Source organism: Heteronotia binoei, chromosome 5, assembly GCF_032191835.1.
Source record: "Heteronotia binoei isolate CCM8104 ecotype False Entrance Well chromosome 5, APGP_CSIRO_Hbin_v1, whole genome shotgun sequence".
In the NCBI taxonomy this organism is placed as follows: domain Eukaryota; kingdom Metazoa; phylum Chordata; class Lepidosauria; order Squamata; family Gekkonidae; genus Heteronotia; species Heteronotia binoei.
The window spans coordinates 100,062,981-100,078,536 of NC_083227.1; the positions used below are offsets into that span (position 1 = coordinate 100,062,981).

Consider the following 15,556-nt stretch of genomic DNA (forward strand, 5'->3'; position numbering starts at 1 on the left):
ATTTTAAATTGGAGGGTTGCAAAAACCCCCCGGAGCTGTGCTGTTGAAAAATGTTTATTTCCCAATAAAAGCCAGAAATCTGAAACAGCTGTTTTTTAACACCTTTGCAGGTGGAGGTGGATGCTTTAGTTCAGTACATTTGCAATCTATCCCAGTGAGCAGGAATCGCAGAAACCTGTAGAACACTTCAACATTCCAGGACATTAAGTGGGTGACCTCAAAGTATCTGTTTCATTGCAAAGGAACTTCAGGAACAGAATGGAAAGGGAAATTTCTGAATTACAAGTTATTACAACAGTTGGAACAAACATACACACCCTGACTCGACAGGGATATTGGTTTCTTATCTCATTACATATGCTAAACTCATTCAGTCCTTACATACTGTCAGGGTCCCCCTGCCCTGGGGGGGGGGGTTTCCCTGAGCCACTGTCACCTTCCAGGACTTACACCGGCCCCTGCCACCAGGCCAGAAAGTCTCAGAATGGGAGGTCAGGTTATGTCACCCTTCAGACCTTCCTCCCTGACCCAACGCTTTTTGGCCTCCCTCCCTCCTGTCAGTATCAGCCTCCACTCCTCCTCGACCTCTCCCAATCGGCCTCCTTTTATTCCTTCCCTGTAACCCCTCCCTTTCCAGGACTCTCCCCTCTCTCTTACCCCACCTCTGCTTTTAAGCCCAGATGCCCAGGTGGGGTCTCCGAGGTATGCACGCCTGCTCCTGAGCTGCTGTGAGGCCAGACTGCCTCTTCTGCATTCTTCTGTCTGGCCCGCCACACTATTTCCCCTTGTTGGGGCTGTGGCTGTCCCCTCGCCCCAACTGTCGGACTGTTGCACCGCCTCTCCCAGACAAGGGGGTCTGCTCCGTGGGTGCTCCCACCAGTGGGTCCAGGTCATTGTGGGACTTCTTCGGAGGGCTGCTGGTTGGACTTGGGCTCCTTTGGCTCCAGGCCAGCCACTTGGCTCTGCTGGTAAGCCAGAGGCTCTTTTGGCAATGTTGGGGTGTCCAGCCTTCGCATTGGGGTTTTGAGGTGGACTCTCCAGTGGGGAAGAGGCAGGCCGCCTGAGTCCTGGCCGATGGCACTTGGGGACAAATATGTATTCCCATCAAGAAAGGCTATATATCCTATGTATTTTCTGGAATGGTATATTGGAATAGTGACTGCAATGCAATATATTGGAATGTGTCCCTAAGAAAAGAATGCTGACAAATGGAGCATAACAACTTAGGAGGACACTTTTACACATCTGTCTCCCAATTTTTGCTCTCCCCCCCAATTAAATTTAAACATATGATGACCCTGTGAACTTAGCTTGTTATTGCTGTTTGGCGTTTGTATATGTCAAAATATCTTTATTAAGTTGTACGCTAATTTGCTGTTCAGATGTCTAGAAGCATCTCTCTCTCTCTCTCTCTCTCTCTCTCTCTCTCTCTCTCTCTCTGTGTATATATATATATATATATATATATATATATATATTTATGAAAATGATTTTGAAAATGTATTATATGTAGTTGTACTAATGACTCAGCGTGTCAGTTCTTGCTAATGTATGATCGTAATAAAATATGTAAATAAAGCCTGTAATAAGTAAAATCTCACATCAATGGTCTATTATTTCATCTTTTCATCATCCTGAGAGGGAAAGCAATTCAAGTTGCCTTCCCTTGCCTTTCCCAGGTGCCCCACAGTTTAAACTGGCTTCCCCAAAAGCCCCGTAGCTGCAGGATGCCTGAGGAAGCCAGGGCTTGAAGGGAAGGAACGAACCCTCCCTGAACCTCCCAGTTTTCCATGGGAGAGCCAGTTAAATTCATGAACTCTTATCTGGGAGAACTGGGTTTGATTCCCCACTCTTCAGCATGCAACTGCTGGAGTGACCTTGAGTCAGTCATAACTGTCAGAGGCTGTTCTGGAAAGAGCAGTTTCTGTCAGAGCTCTCAGTCCCACCTTCCTCATGGAGTGTCTGTTGTGGGGAGTGGAAGGGAAAGGAGATTGTAACCTGCTCTGAGACTCCTTCGGGTAGTGAAGAGTGGGATATAAATCCAATCTCTTCTTCATTTGTTCTTGAGTGTTAGTGAATGTTTTCTAAGGACAATTGTTACGGACATTATATACTTTATAATAAGTGTGATAATTCTTAAACAATGTCTGAGTTCAGTGGCACCTTTAAGATGAACAATGTTTAATTTTGGGTATAAGCTTTTGTGTGCAAGTGGTAATTATTGAAAGCCCTATTCTCTTTTGCTGTTCCTCTAATTCATCCTAACTAGGGATGGGCATGAACCAAACCACAAACTGCAGTTCAAACACAAACCAGGCCAGTTCATGGCTCCTGGGAGACTGTGCCTCTCACAAACCTTCCCAAATCTCTGGAACCTCCCATGGAAGGGGGGAGGTGGTCTTTCCCTCCAAGTCTTGGCTTTCCCAGGCACCCCCTGCAGCTACAGGGCTCCTGGGGAAGCCAAGGGAAGGCAACTTGAATTGCTTTCCCTCCTGGGATTGGCTTCCCCAGGTGCCCTTTAGCCATGGAGCTCCTGGGAAAGTTGATCCTGGGAGAGAAGAAAATTCAAGCTGCCTTCCCTCAGATCCCCAGCTGATCCCATGGGGAATCTCCCACACAGGATCAGCTGTTTTGTGGGCTCTGCTGAGTTGTCCAGCTTCAACCAGGAAACCCCAGCTGAGCCCACAGTGAGACCTCTCCCTGATCTTTCTTCACTTCCCCAGCCGGCTTGCCAGGGCTTGCTGGCTGGGGAAAGGATGAATGAGGCATTTAAATGCCACCCCCTTCCCCTAGCCTTGCAGCTGTTGTCTGGTGTCTCTAGCTAACCTGCTGTGGCTAGAGGAAATGGAAGGTTGGGCGGGTCAGTTTCACTCCCCTCCCCTTTGCTTCCCCAGCAGGCCTGCAGGAGCAGGCCAATTGGGGAAGTGAAGACAGATTGGGGAGGCTTTTAAGATTCCTCCTCTTTGCTTCTGCAGCCAATCCACTGAAGGGGGCCAGCTGGGGAAAGGAAGGGAAGGGAGAGCTGGTCAGTTTCAGTCCACTGAAACTGACCATGCTGGAGAGGAAGTGAGCTCTGAAGGCATTTAAATGCCTTCAGAGCTCACCAGGGATGAGACAAACTGGACAGACCATGACCCTCCATTTTCCCTGTTCATGCCCATGTCTAATCCTAACATATAGCAAGTTGAAAATGTGTGGTCTGTAACTTCTCATAGTTATGAGAAGTTATGATGTAAAATGGATGAAGACATGTTAAAATGGAGCTTAATTTGTCATTGTTGGGTAGAATAGCTGCAATTAAAATGAATATTCTACCAAGAATAATGTATTTGTTTCAAACTATTCCTATTGTGAAGGATAGTAAACAATTTGATAAATGGCGAAGAAAAATTTCAGAATTTGTGTGGGCCGGGAAGAAACCAATGATTAAAATGAAAATTTTGACAGATGCAAAAGAGAGAGGTGCATTTCAACTACCAAATTTAAGATTATATCAGGAAGCAGTTTGCTTAGTGTGGATAAAAGAATGGATAACACTGTTAGTGTTGGGAGGTCATGGAAATAAATTTGGCTGGCATGCATATTTGTATTATGAAAAAAAGAAGATGGACGGTTTTTCTCTCACCATTATATAAGAAATAATTTGTTAAGTACATGGATGAAATATAAGAAGTATGGAGATGAGAGAAGACCATTATGGATAGTACTGGCGGAAGTAAATAAAAATTACAGCTGAGATAGGGGAAGAAAAGTGGTTGTCATATAGTTAACTGTTAAAAATACAAAGTGGCAAAATAGAACTGAAAACTGCTGAAGAGTTGAATAATAGATATGATTGGTTTCAAATGCAACAAATAGCTTGGTGGAGAACGATATTAAAACTGAAGGAATAAGGAAGGAGCAAACAGAAATGGAAAAAGTTCTGCTTGGAGACGATGATAAATTAATTTCAAAAGTATATAAATTAATTTTACAATGGTCTACAGAAGATGAAGTAGTAAAATTTCAAATGATTAAATGGGCAATTAATGTTAATAAAGAAATACAGATGGAAACGGGAATATTTGTGGAAGAACTCTATAAAACTCTCAACATGCCAGAATATCAAAGAAAATTGTTTTAAGATGATGTACAGATGGTATATAACTCCTAAAAAATTGGCAAAGATGAACAACAAGATGCCAGACAGATGTTGGAAATGTAAAAAGCATGAAGGTTCTTTCTACCATATGTGGTGGACTGGTGAAAGAGCTAAAATGTTTTGGCAGATGATTCAGCAAGAGATTTTTAAGATCTTGGGATATGAATTTAACAAAGTTGCAGAGACTTTTCTGTTAGGATTACAAATGGAAAAATTTCCAATAGAAGACAGAACTTTAATCTGGTACTTGCTCTCAGCTGCTAGGACATTGTATACGCAGTTGTGGAAGCAAGAAAAAATACCAGAGAAATGGGATTGGATTGTTAACGTTATGACATGAAGTGAAATGGATAAGCTAACAAGAACTTTAAGAGACTATGATTTAGAAGTATTTAAGATGGAGTGGAAGAAGATACGTAGATATGGAAAATAAAAGGGCATTGGACAATCTTTGATAATGATTAAGTATAAGTGGAGGGAAGATATGAGCTTTGGTTCTTATTAATTAGGGGTACCTTTTAAAATGATGTTTTGAATTTAGGACACAGGCAGGGGTCAAGTAAAGGGGGGAGGGGGAGGTAGAAAGTAATATATGGGATTTTAAAAAGTAGTTATTAGTGATATAAGAAATTGAATATATTGCCATATGTTACTAATAAAAATTGTTTGAAACCCAAAAAATTAAAAAATAGAAAATGTGTGGTCTGAAATCTAGATGTGAGCTATAATTCTAATGGGTAAAGGTGGCTCAGAAACCACTTTAATAGAGACACACTTAGGAATTTTAATTCAGCTACCAGCATTTGGGGATTTACTATACTACTTGCTGTAGTGTGCAACATCAGTCTTTCACTATCCTTTCTGTTATGTTGCTTCCTTGGTAGCCTGTCAATCCATCCTCATTGTTTCTTCTGTTTTCTCCTGTCATTTTCGTTTATGGGGGGTACTGAAGATTTTTGGGGAGATTGCATTTTATTTGTCTCACCATATCTCTCAAGCTAGAAGAAGGAAGACAACCCTGTGGCAGGAAAATGCTGTAGCAATTGTTTTAATGGCATATTTGGGTGCTTCCCAGAGGCTGTATATTGCTGCAGATAGAAAGGCATGACTAAACAGACTTCTGGTATGACCCAGGAGTGTTTGAAGGTCTCAAGGCAATTTTGGTAAATCACAGTTGAAAAAAACCATAAGAGGTAGTAGATATTTCTGTCTATGACCCCTGTTTATCTGAATATCCCCTCATATGTGCCATCAAGAAAAAGAGGGGTGCATCTTAAATTAACATACAAGTTACAGTTTTGTGCAGCATCTCCCCCCCCCCCCCTTTTTAGGATGATTTCTTTGTATTCAGGGCTTTCATCCTTTCAGGTAGTGTGTAGTCCTTTCACATGCTTTCGTTTCCCTACTTTGTGGAGTATCATTTTCAGATCGAGAACAGAATACAGCATACATAATCCTGCAGAGATGTGTTTATACACATGCATTCTCTGTTCACTTTTCATAATGTTCATGTCAACAAACTTTAGTGTACATGCCTCAAACACTATAACCATGTGAAGTGTGGATTATTCCCATGAAACATCACTGAATAGCAATTCATTGTAGCATCATCATCATTACTATTACTATTGAATCGCCTAAACCCCGCCAATGCCAGGCTCTAGGCGATGCACAACAAAAGGTACACATAACATCAATAAAACCAGTAATTTAAAACAGTTGCAACCCAATGAACATACTTTATAGTGTGCTGTAATTCTGCTTTCCAGGCATTGGGAGCAGTTCCCTCCTTAAGTAGAGGTGGGGAGGGGGTGCCAGTCCGGCAGCCGTCGCTGTCCTCAAACAAAAGCCTTCTTTGCAGGCCCTGCAGAATTGTAAAAGATCCCACAGGGCACTGTTGTCTTCTGGCAGAGGGTTTCGCCAGGTCGGGGCCAGGACTGAAAAAGACAGCTGGACCTCTTTAGGGCCAGGGATCACCAGTAGATTTTGACCAGTAGAATGTAGTGCTCTCCCAGGGACATAGTGGAGGAGGCATTCCTGTAGATACATGGGTCCCAGACTGCTGAAGTCATTAAAGATTATAAACAAAACCAAATTACTTCTCCCCCCTACAACATGCACAGATTGGAACATTTTCTTGGAAATGCTGAAAGAATCAGAAATTCTTTAGATGCTATATTATTGCAGAATGGGGGTAGGGGCTCAGGAATATAAGAGTTCCACAGAAAACAATTTTCAATGGAAAGCAAGCATGTCATTTAGAAGGGTTATCTCCCTTTCTTCTGATATGACACATTTTGGTATGCAGAAGCTTTTTTCCTACTTGGACAAAATTAAAATATGTACTCTTCTTTGATTTCTAAATGACGCAGATCCTTAATAAGCTTTGCATTTTTTCTGACTGTGTGGATTGGAGCTTAGTCACAGCTTATTTTACTAAAACTTATTTACAAGTAAGTATGCTGTGCATTGCAGCCTTAGAGCCAAACTGTGTAGCTGTTCTCTGAAAGTTTTTTCTTTTGTAGTCTGCCTTTAAAGAAGAGCATTGGTTAAGCTGACAAGGCTGGCCATAAGTGCTGAGATGAACAAAGCCTTTCTAAACTTCCCTAGTGCTTAATTTTTTTAAATCATGGAGAAAGTGGTATAGCAATACCATCCATATTATATGCTTCTCCTCCTCACATTATATGATGAGTGCTATAGTCAGCTCACACCTGAATAGATTGTGTTGTGTTTTCAGTACAAATTTTAAAAATCTATACTTGAAGAAACATGGTGACACACTGGGGAAAACACAGGAATGCAGTGTTCAACTAGCTGTCATCTGGTTTTTTTGTAAAAACTGAGCAAGTGGCAATAGAGAAAAGTGTTAGTGTTGATGGAGCTGTGGACAGTTTCTCTTCCTTGATGCTTGAAGTACCAAATTAATTTTCTGGATTCTTTTAATACATTGGCCCATTCTGAGAAATTTGGTTTTGGCTGGCAGGTGCCCTCCTTCCTTCTCTTTCTCCCAGAAGGCAAATTCTAGAATAATTTTTACAGTAACAATACAGTAAAATACACCAATCCTTTGAAGTTTTATAAAGTGGTCTGGCTAATAGCTATAAACCTAATATGTGAGAGGGGACTGGTTTGCAGGAAGATGCACCAGTCTTCTCAGATTAGCCTGTAGAATGGATGTTAATCCTGAGCACATAGAAATTTCCCATCACTGTACTAGATGGTTTACTGGATTATTTCCTTGTGCATCGTTCTGACTTCCTTCTTCTCTAATCTTTATTTTATTTATTTAGAACATGTTTATGTTTCCCGTGCACCAAATGTAGGGTTACCAAACCAGTGAACAATCAGAATAGCTTTTTAAAAAATATACAATATAAACCTATTAACAATAATGAAAGAAACAATCAGGAAGGAGCATCAGTGAGAGAATGCAAAATGAAACAGGTAAGTCTTCAGCTGTGCAGAAGACAACGATTGAGGAGACTGAAAAATCTCCCGGAGAGGTGGTATTTTACAATTTTGTTGCCGTAACCGAGAAGGCCTTAGGTTGCCTAACCCATCTAGTGTCAGGTGACAAGGACAGCCAAAGAATGACATCTGATCAGGTAGGTTTATATGGGAGTAAGCAGTTCTGAAGGAATGTTGGTCAGCTATATAAATGTCAATATCAACACCTTGAATTAGGCCCCAAAGCTGATTTATTTATTTACTTATTTAAAAGATAGAGTCTCCAAAGCGGCAAACATCAAGGCACTAAAACCCTTTCAACATAAAATGCATTTAAATATATATGTAAAATATGTAATAAAACATAAACATATAAAGACAACAACCAGGTAGGAGAGTCAATTAAAGTTTACTGGGGGTAGGCCAAATGAAACAGAAAAGTGTTCACCTGTTGCAGAAGTTAATGACAGAAGGAGCCAGACAAATCTCCCTGGGGAAGGGAGTGCCAAAGTTTCAGTGCCACAACCAAGAACGCTCTTTCTTGGGTTGCCATGCACCTAACATCAGATGGCAGGGGTACCCAAAGCAAGGCCTCCAAAGATGACCAGAGTACATAGAAAAGTTCATATTGGAGGTAGCTGTGCAGGTAGGACTTTATAAGTCAATACCACCATCTTAAATTGGCTCTGGAAGCAAATTGGAAGACTGTGTAGGTGAAACAAGATTGGAATTTTATGGTCCATATGACCATAAGGACATTTTGGCTGCAGCATTCTATACTACTTCTACAAAACACTCTTCAACGGCAGCCCCACATAGAGCGCACTGCAGTAATCTAATTTAGATATTACCAGGTCATGTACCACCACAGCAAGATGTTTTTTGACCAGGAAATGTCAAAGTTGGCTTACCATGTTCACCTCTGGCCACTATTGGCACCTGTTTATCCAGTAGCAGTGTCCACAAGCATCCACAAGCTATAAATCTGCCCCTTTAGGAGGAGTGCAACCCCATCCCAAGCAAGAGAAACATCAATTCCTGGGTCAGTCCTTCTGTCCATTAGTAGTGCCTCCATTTTTAAAAGATCGAGTTTTAGCTTGTTGGCTCTCATTCATTCCAAAACTGCACCCAGGTTTACAGTTTCCACAGTCTCTCTGAGTTCTTCTGGAAGCACGAGATAAAGTTGAATGTCATCTGTATGTTGTGATGAACCAGCCCTAATATCTAAATGGCCTCTCCTTATGGTTTCATATAGATGTTAAAAAGCAATGGGGGACAGTATGAAACCTTGTGGGATCCAAGGGCCAAGATGTTGAGTAGTACTGCATTCCGAAATCAACCTTCTAGGTAGAAACAAAACCATTTCAGAACAGTGCTTTTCAGTGCCAACTCGGTATTCAGAAAAGAAGGTAAGTTGTTCATATTTCAGGTGCCCCCCCCCCCCTCATTGTTAGGAAGAATGAAAACTTTACTTGGGACATTTATGTTGTGTTGGTATGTGAGAAGTTTTAAAAGGGTACACAGTGATTGAAATGAGAACCCTCACAGTGCAACAAATCCTAGCATTTGATTGTGAATTACAAGGAAGCTGTGTCCTCAAAGACACAGCTTTGACCAGACCTCAAAGCTAGCTATGTTACCCAGGATGCCCAGGGGCATACATATGTGCAGCCTTTATGCATATACTGGCCAACTCTGATATGAGATCCTAAATGCTGGATCCCATGGAAGATTTTAACATATAAAACAGTCCTTGCAGAAGCTTTAAAATTATTCCTTGCAGTATACTTATGCTAAGAGAATGCAACTGTATCCCTACTGTCTTTTTCATATTATAAACATACTTCAAGGTATAAATTCCCAACTGTGTCTTCTGCTTTAAAAATGATAGGGTCAATTTGACCCCATTTACGTTTTTGTGTTTTTACATTTTCAATGAGGAGTATTTGTATTATTTTTCTCCATAAATGGAATGGACTCACAGAATAAATTTTTGAAGCTTTCTGAAGCCCCGTGTCCTTTCACAGACAAATGTGTATACTACACCTGAAAAACCATCCTGAAGGTTTGAATCCTCAAATCAGCTGAAATAGTACATCATTTAAAATTGCCCTTGTGGTTTTGTTTTAGAAAACAGTAAAAAGAATTTAATTGTGTATTTTAAAAATACATAGTAAGGATAACAGGATATGTTCAATAAATTTTTTTTCTGAACCTGTAGTACTCAGAAGCTGTGTTTCAGAAACACTGTCACGAAGACAGCATCTGATCTTTTTAATGATTAAAGGGAATAAAAATTAAACAGAATTACCAAGAAAAAATGGTGTTAATATTATTAATGGGCTTGTATTGTCACTGAATTGAAGAGAAACCATTGTGTTGACTTCTTTACCTATGTTGTGATTAAAATATAAAACTTATCGAAGTTTATGACTGTTAATAGGCCAGAATACAGTGTTATGTAGATCAGTAGTCCCCAACCTTTTTGGCCCCAGGGCCGGCAGGGTGGGGGCGCCTAATTCAGCCTCCCCCCCCCGTGGTGCCTCCCCCTCCCCCCGATTTCCTCTCCTGTTTCCTCCTTCCTCCTTTGCTACCCCCCTCGCAGCCTCCTCCCATTTTCCTCCCTCCTTCACCGCCCCCCTGTGCAGCCTCACTGCCTCCTCCTTCCCCCGTTTTCCTCCTCCATCCGATGACAGCATTGGGCACTTTAAGGGGAAAAGTGCTGATGCACTGTTATGTAACTCCTACTATACCTGCTAATGAAAGGCATGTGAGAAGCATGTGCAGCTAGTTAAGAATTGGGTAACATGATTGGCTAGCTGCACTATATCAACAGAGAGCCTAACTCTCATTCTCTGTGGGTTGATGAATACGGAGGACGTGCAGAGGAGTGGAGAGCTATTTTGACCAGAGGCTGTTACTCTGTCGGACTGATTGATGATGATGATGATGACTTGGTATGTGTAGACTACTCTCTTGGATTGTGACTGTGTACTGCTAACTTGGATGGACTGAACTTACTGTGTATTGACTATCTGGACTGCCTACTATTACTACTCTCTTTGCCTTACACCAAATACAACTGTTTCAACTGGCTTGCTGAAGTTTTTGTCTTCATAGAACTCTGCTAGACGTAACTATGTTACATGCTGCTGATGATGCAGATGTAATAGCCAAGCATCGAAGTAATGATGATAAGGCATTCTCGTTAATTGGCTTAAACTTGGAAGATTCACAGCTCATCCATGTTAAAGGGTCCGATAATGCCAAGTCGTGTTGGGATGCACTAAAGGCTCTATATGTGAGAGAGAGCGTCGGGTCCCACATTTTCCTAATGAAGAAGCTCTTAAGTGCACGTTTGGAGACAGGTGGAGACATGATGACTCACCTGGAGTACATGAAGCGCACTTTACTCCAACTGCAGGAAAAGAAGGTAACTTTTTCTTCCCTGCAGCAAGTCTACATAATCCTCTGTTCCCTGGACCAGAGCTATGATCAATTTGTGGCTAACCTTGATGTTGTTCCACAAGCTGAGCTCACCGTGTCCAGCATTTCCCACCGACTGCTGAATGAGGCGATGAGGAGGAGAGACGCAGCTCAATTCCATGAGGCTCCAGCCCATTCAACAAATGTTCCTGCCCGGGAGGTTCTTAAAGGGGCAGAATGCAAAGCAGCTGCAGCTAAAGCATATGCTGTACGTAAGTGCTACTTGTGTGGAAGTCTCAAGCACCTACAACGCCAGTGCGGCTTGAACAAAAGGAAACATTCTCCTGCTGTTACAAACGGAGGTGGGTGTAATGTTATCATTAATGATTCCTCCTGCAGTAGCCAGCAATTTATGATTGACAGTGGTGCGACGGAGCACATTGCCAAGGATAAAAGGCTTTTTGAGACATTCACTCCTACACAAGGTCAGTGTGTGAAGCTCGCAAACGGGCTGTCTGCCAATGTAGCAGGGAGTGGTCTTATCAACATCCCGAGCCTTGGGAGAAAGTTACACATGCTTAATGTTCCAAGCCTGAACTATAATTTGCTTTCAGTATCAGCCTTGACTGAACAGCACTTTAAAGTTTGTTTTACAGCTACAGACTGCAACATATGTGCAGATGGCATATCTGCTAAAGCCAAAGGGAAAGGCGACTTATATTTCCTTGAGAAGGAGCGTTCAGTGCAGCATGTGAGTACGAATAAACCACCACATGATGATTGCATACATCTCTGGCATCGCAGACTGGGGCATATTAATTTCCAGGCGGTGAAGAAGACTCTTCAAGCTGCTGGAATTACCCCCAAACCATGTGGATGTTTCATAGAATGTGAAGTATGCAAGGCTGTCAAGTCCAAAGCAGCAGCAACTATATCTCCTAGCAAGTTTCAGACTAATGAGATACTTGATTTAGTGTTCCTCGACCTGATTGGCCCGTTCCCTACGAGGAGTTTGGGCGGGGCAAGGTTCTGTTTATGCATAGAAGACCATTTTTCCCGGTATGGTTTCTGCTTCCTTCTTAGGTCCAAGGCGGAAACATTCCAGGCGTTCTACAACTGGCTTCGCTTTGTGCATCGGAAGACAGGCAAAGTTCCTAAATCTATTCTCAGTGACAATGGGTCTGAATTCTGCAATGAGAGAATGATTTCTTTGTGCAGGAGATATGGCATTGAACGTAAATGTACAGCTCCTTATAGACCCCAGCACAATGCCTTCTGCGAAAGAAGGAACCAATCCCTGTACAACATGTGTATGGCTATGTTAAAAGACAGTGATTTACCCTTGAGTTACTGGGGAGAGAGCATGATGTGTGCTTCTCATGTACTAAATTTGTCTTGGTCATCTGCTATAGGAATGAGTCCTGCAGAAGCCTGGTATGGCAAGAAGCCCTCCATAGAGCATGTAAAAATCTTTGGGATCCCTGCATACGTCCACATCCCAAAGGAGCTCAGAAGGAAGGGAAAAGACAAAGCTGTAAAATTGTTGTTTGTTGGTTATTCTAACAATCATCGAGCTTACAGGTTCTGCCATGCTGGAGAGAAGAAGATAACGACCAGCGCATCGGCAAATTTCCTTGAGAGATCTGTTGGCTGGCAGCGAACATCCTCGACTCTAATCCTGCCGACAGCAGCGAAACAAGAGACACCACCCGTTCCTAGGAAGGGGAGGAGGAGCCCGTCACTCAGCAACGGAGGAGTCAAGGAAGAGCCGTTAACTCCTGCATCTCCAGGAGTTGGTGTTTCCCAGCAGCAGATGGCAGCACAACAGACAGTGTCTGATGAATCTGCAGAACCGGTGCTCAGGAGGTCTACACGTGAGACGAGGCCACCGGATCGCTACAGTCCAGGACAGGCATGTACTGTGATTGCAAAGCCCTCTAACTTTGAGAGCATTCAGCATTTATCACAGGAGGAACAGTCTGGATGGCACGCTGCAATGAGCTCTGAACTTGAGTCCTTGCGTAACCTGAACGTCTATGAGGAAATTACTCTACCAACCGGTCAGAGACTCATAGGTTGCAGATGGGTGTATAAACTCAAGGCTGGCACAGATGGTACTACTCAGTACAAGGCCAGACTTGTAGCCCAGGGATTCTTGCAAGGGGGGCAAGATTACGACGAGACGTTTGCTCCAACCCTTAAAGCCACTTCACTTTACTGTGCTCTAACTATCGCAGCTAAACAGCACTGTATGATTAGGCATCTTGATGTAAAAACAGCCTATTTGCATGCCCCATTGAGACACTGTGTGTATATGAAGAAACCACCAGGTGCCTCTGGTGACAATGACAATACTTGTTGGTTGCTTAAGAAATCCCTGTATGGATTAAAGCAGGCTGGATTCGAATGGAACCAGCATTTAGTAGATAACCTTAAAATGTTAGGTTATAAGCAAGGAGTTGCAGATCCCTGTGTGTTTACTAAGCAGAAGGGAGAGCAACAATGCACCATCCTAATATTTGTGGATGATTTGGCCATAATATGTAAATCTGCCAAAGTAATGAATGATACTATTGATGCTCTAAGGTCCAAATTTACTGTTAGAGATCTAGGGGAAATCAAGCAATATGTTGGCCTAGAGATTGAAAAAGTAGATGGTGGATACAGAGTATCACAGAGGGCAAAAATATCCCATTTGCTAAAACAGTTTAAAATGGACCAGTGCAAAGGGGTGCAAAGTCCTATGTTCCCATGTAATGAGTCAGACAGCGAACAGAGTCCACTGTTCGATCAGGGGATATATCAATCCCTGATTGGCAGCTTATCATATCTTGCTAATTGGTCCAGACCGGACATAGCCATGGCCACTAATGTATTGGCAAGAGCAATGAAAGAGCCAAGGCAAAAACATTGGCTAGCAGCTAAGCATATCTTAAGATATTTAAAGCAGACCATGGATTTAAGTTTGTTTATAACTCCTACTGGAGAACTTACCATGCATGCTTACGCAGATGCTAGTTTCGCCAACAATCCTGATACTAGGCAGTCTACTACAGGAATGGCTATTTTTATGGGTGGCGCCCTAGTTGGGTGGCGGTCACTGAAGCAAAAACACGTGGCTCTGTCTACGTGCGAGGCAGAATACGCGGCCTTGAGCGCTATTTGTACTGAACTCACATGGTTCAAGCAATTGTTGTTAGATCTTGGAATATGTCATGTCAATCCCATAATTGTGAGGGAAGACAATCAGGCTGCTATTCAGTTAGCAACAACTCTTGGTGTCAAGAGTAGATCCAAACATACTGATGTACGTTTCCATAACGTTAAACAATGCTTGGAAGATAGACTAATTGTGCTTGAATACTGTGAAACTAATGACAATGTTGCAGACTTGTTTACAAAGGTTCAAACACATGTGAAACATAAAGAAAGCTGTCTATCTTTAGGTCTTAAAAAAAGTGAAAAGCAGTAATGTCATGCTGTGGAAATATTTTAACTATGAATGTTAAAGTTACATGCAATGTATAGCTCATGTCGTTCCATAGGGGGAGGATGACAGCATTGGGCACTTTAAGGGGAAAAGTGCTGATGCACTGTTATGTAACTCCTACTATACCTGCTAATGAAAGGCATGTGAGAAGCATGTGCAGCTAGTTAAGAATTGGGTAACATGATTGGCTAGCTGCACTATATCAACAGAGAGCCTAACTCTCATTCTCTGTGGGTTGATGAATACGGAGGACGTGCAGAGGAGTGGAGAGCTATTTTGACCAGAGGCTGTTACTCTGTCGGACTGATTGATGATGATGATGATGACTTGGTATGTGTAGACTACTCTCTTGGATTGTGACTGTGTACTGCTAACTTGGATGGACTGAACTTACTGTGTATTGACTATCTGGACTGCCTACTATTACTACTCTCTTTGCCTTACACCAAATACAACTGTTTCAACTGGCTTGCTGAAGTTTTTGTCTTCATAGAACTTTTACTGGTGGCTGCATTTATCAGGGCACTCATATCTGCAGAACTTCCACGCACACTGACATCCTTCACTGTCCTCCCCCCCCCCCCGTGCAGCCTTGCTGCCTCCTCCTGTTTTCACCATTTTAAGCCTGGGGAAGGGGCCGTGAAGTGCCTCTCAGGCTGACCCCCCCCAGCTGATCAACTGATCGACAGGAAAACTGCAGCAGCGGCGAGTGATGCTGCCCTTGCCTCCTTCCCTTCCCCGGCCTTAAAATACTGAAAAACAGAGGGGGGGAAGGTTCGAGGTATCAGTCCCTGGCCTGGGGGTTGGGGACCCCTGATGTAGATTACAGCCTATATATTTGAATACATTATTAAGTGCTTTTGACATATTATAGAAAGCTTACAACGGCAGCAGACTTCAAGTTAAACATTAAAACATTTGTTTAGTGTTACTTTATGGATAAACTATTTTTTCTCCTAGCCAAATCTGTCTAGTAGCTAATACTGTAGTTTATTATTTTAATGTCCTGAGCAGACATTTCAATATTATGCTATGTATGACATGGCAAA

At 42.3% G+C, this 15,556-nt stretch overlaps 1 protein-coding gene across 2 annotated transcripts in view; it reads left to right on the forward strand.

Moving 5' to 3' along the window:
* Positions 1–15,556, forward strand: part of CENPP (centromere protein P) — a 256,588-nt gene that overhangs the window by 37,381 nt on the left and 203,651 nt on the right. The window lies entirely within an intron of this gene.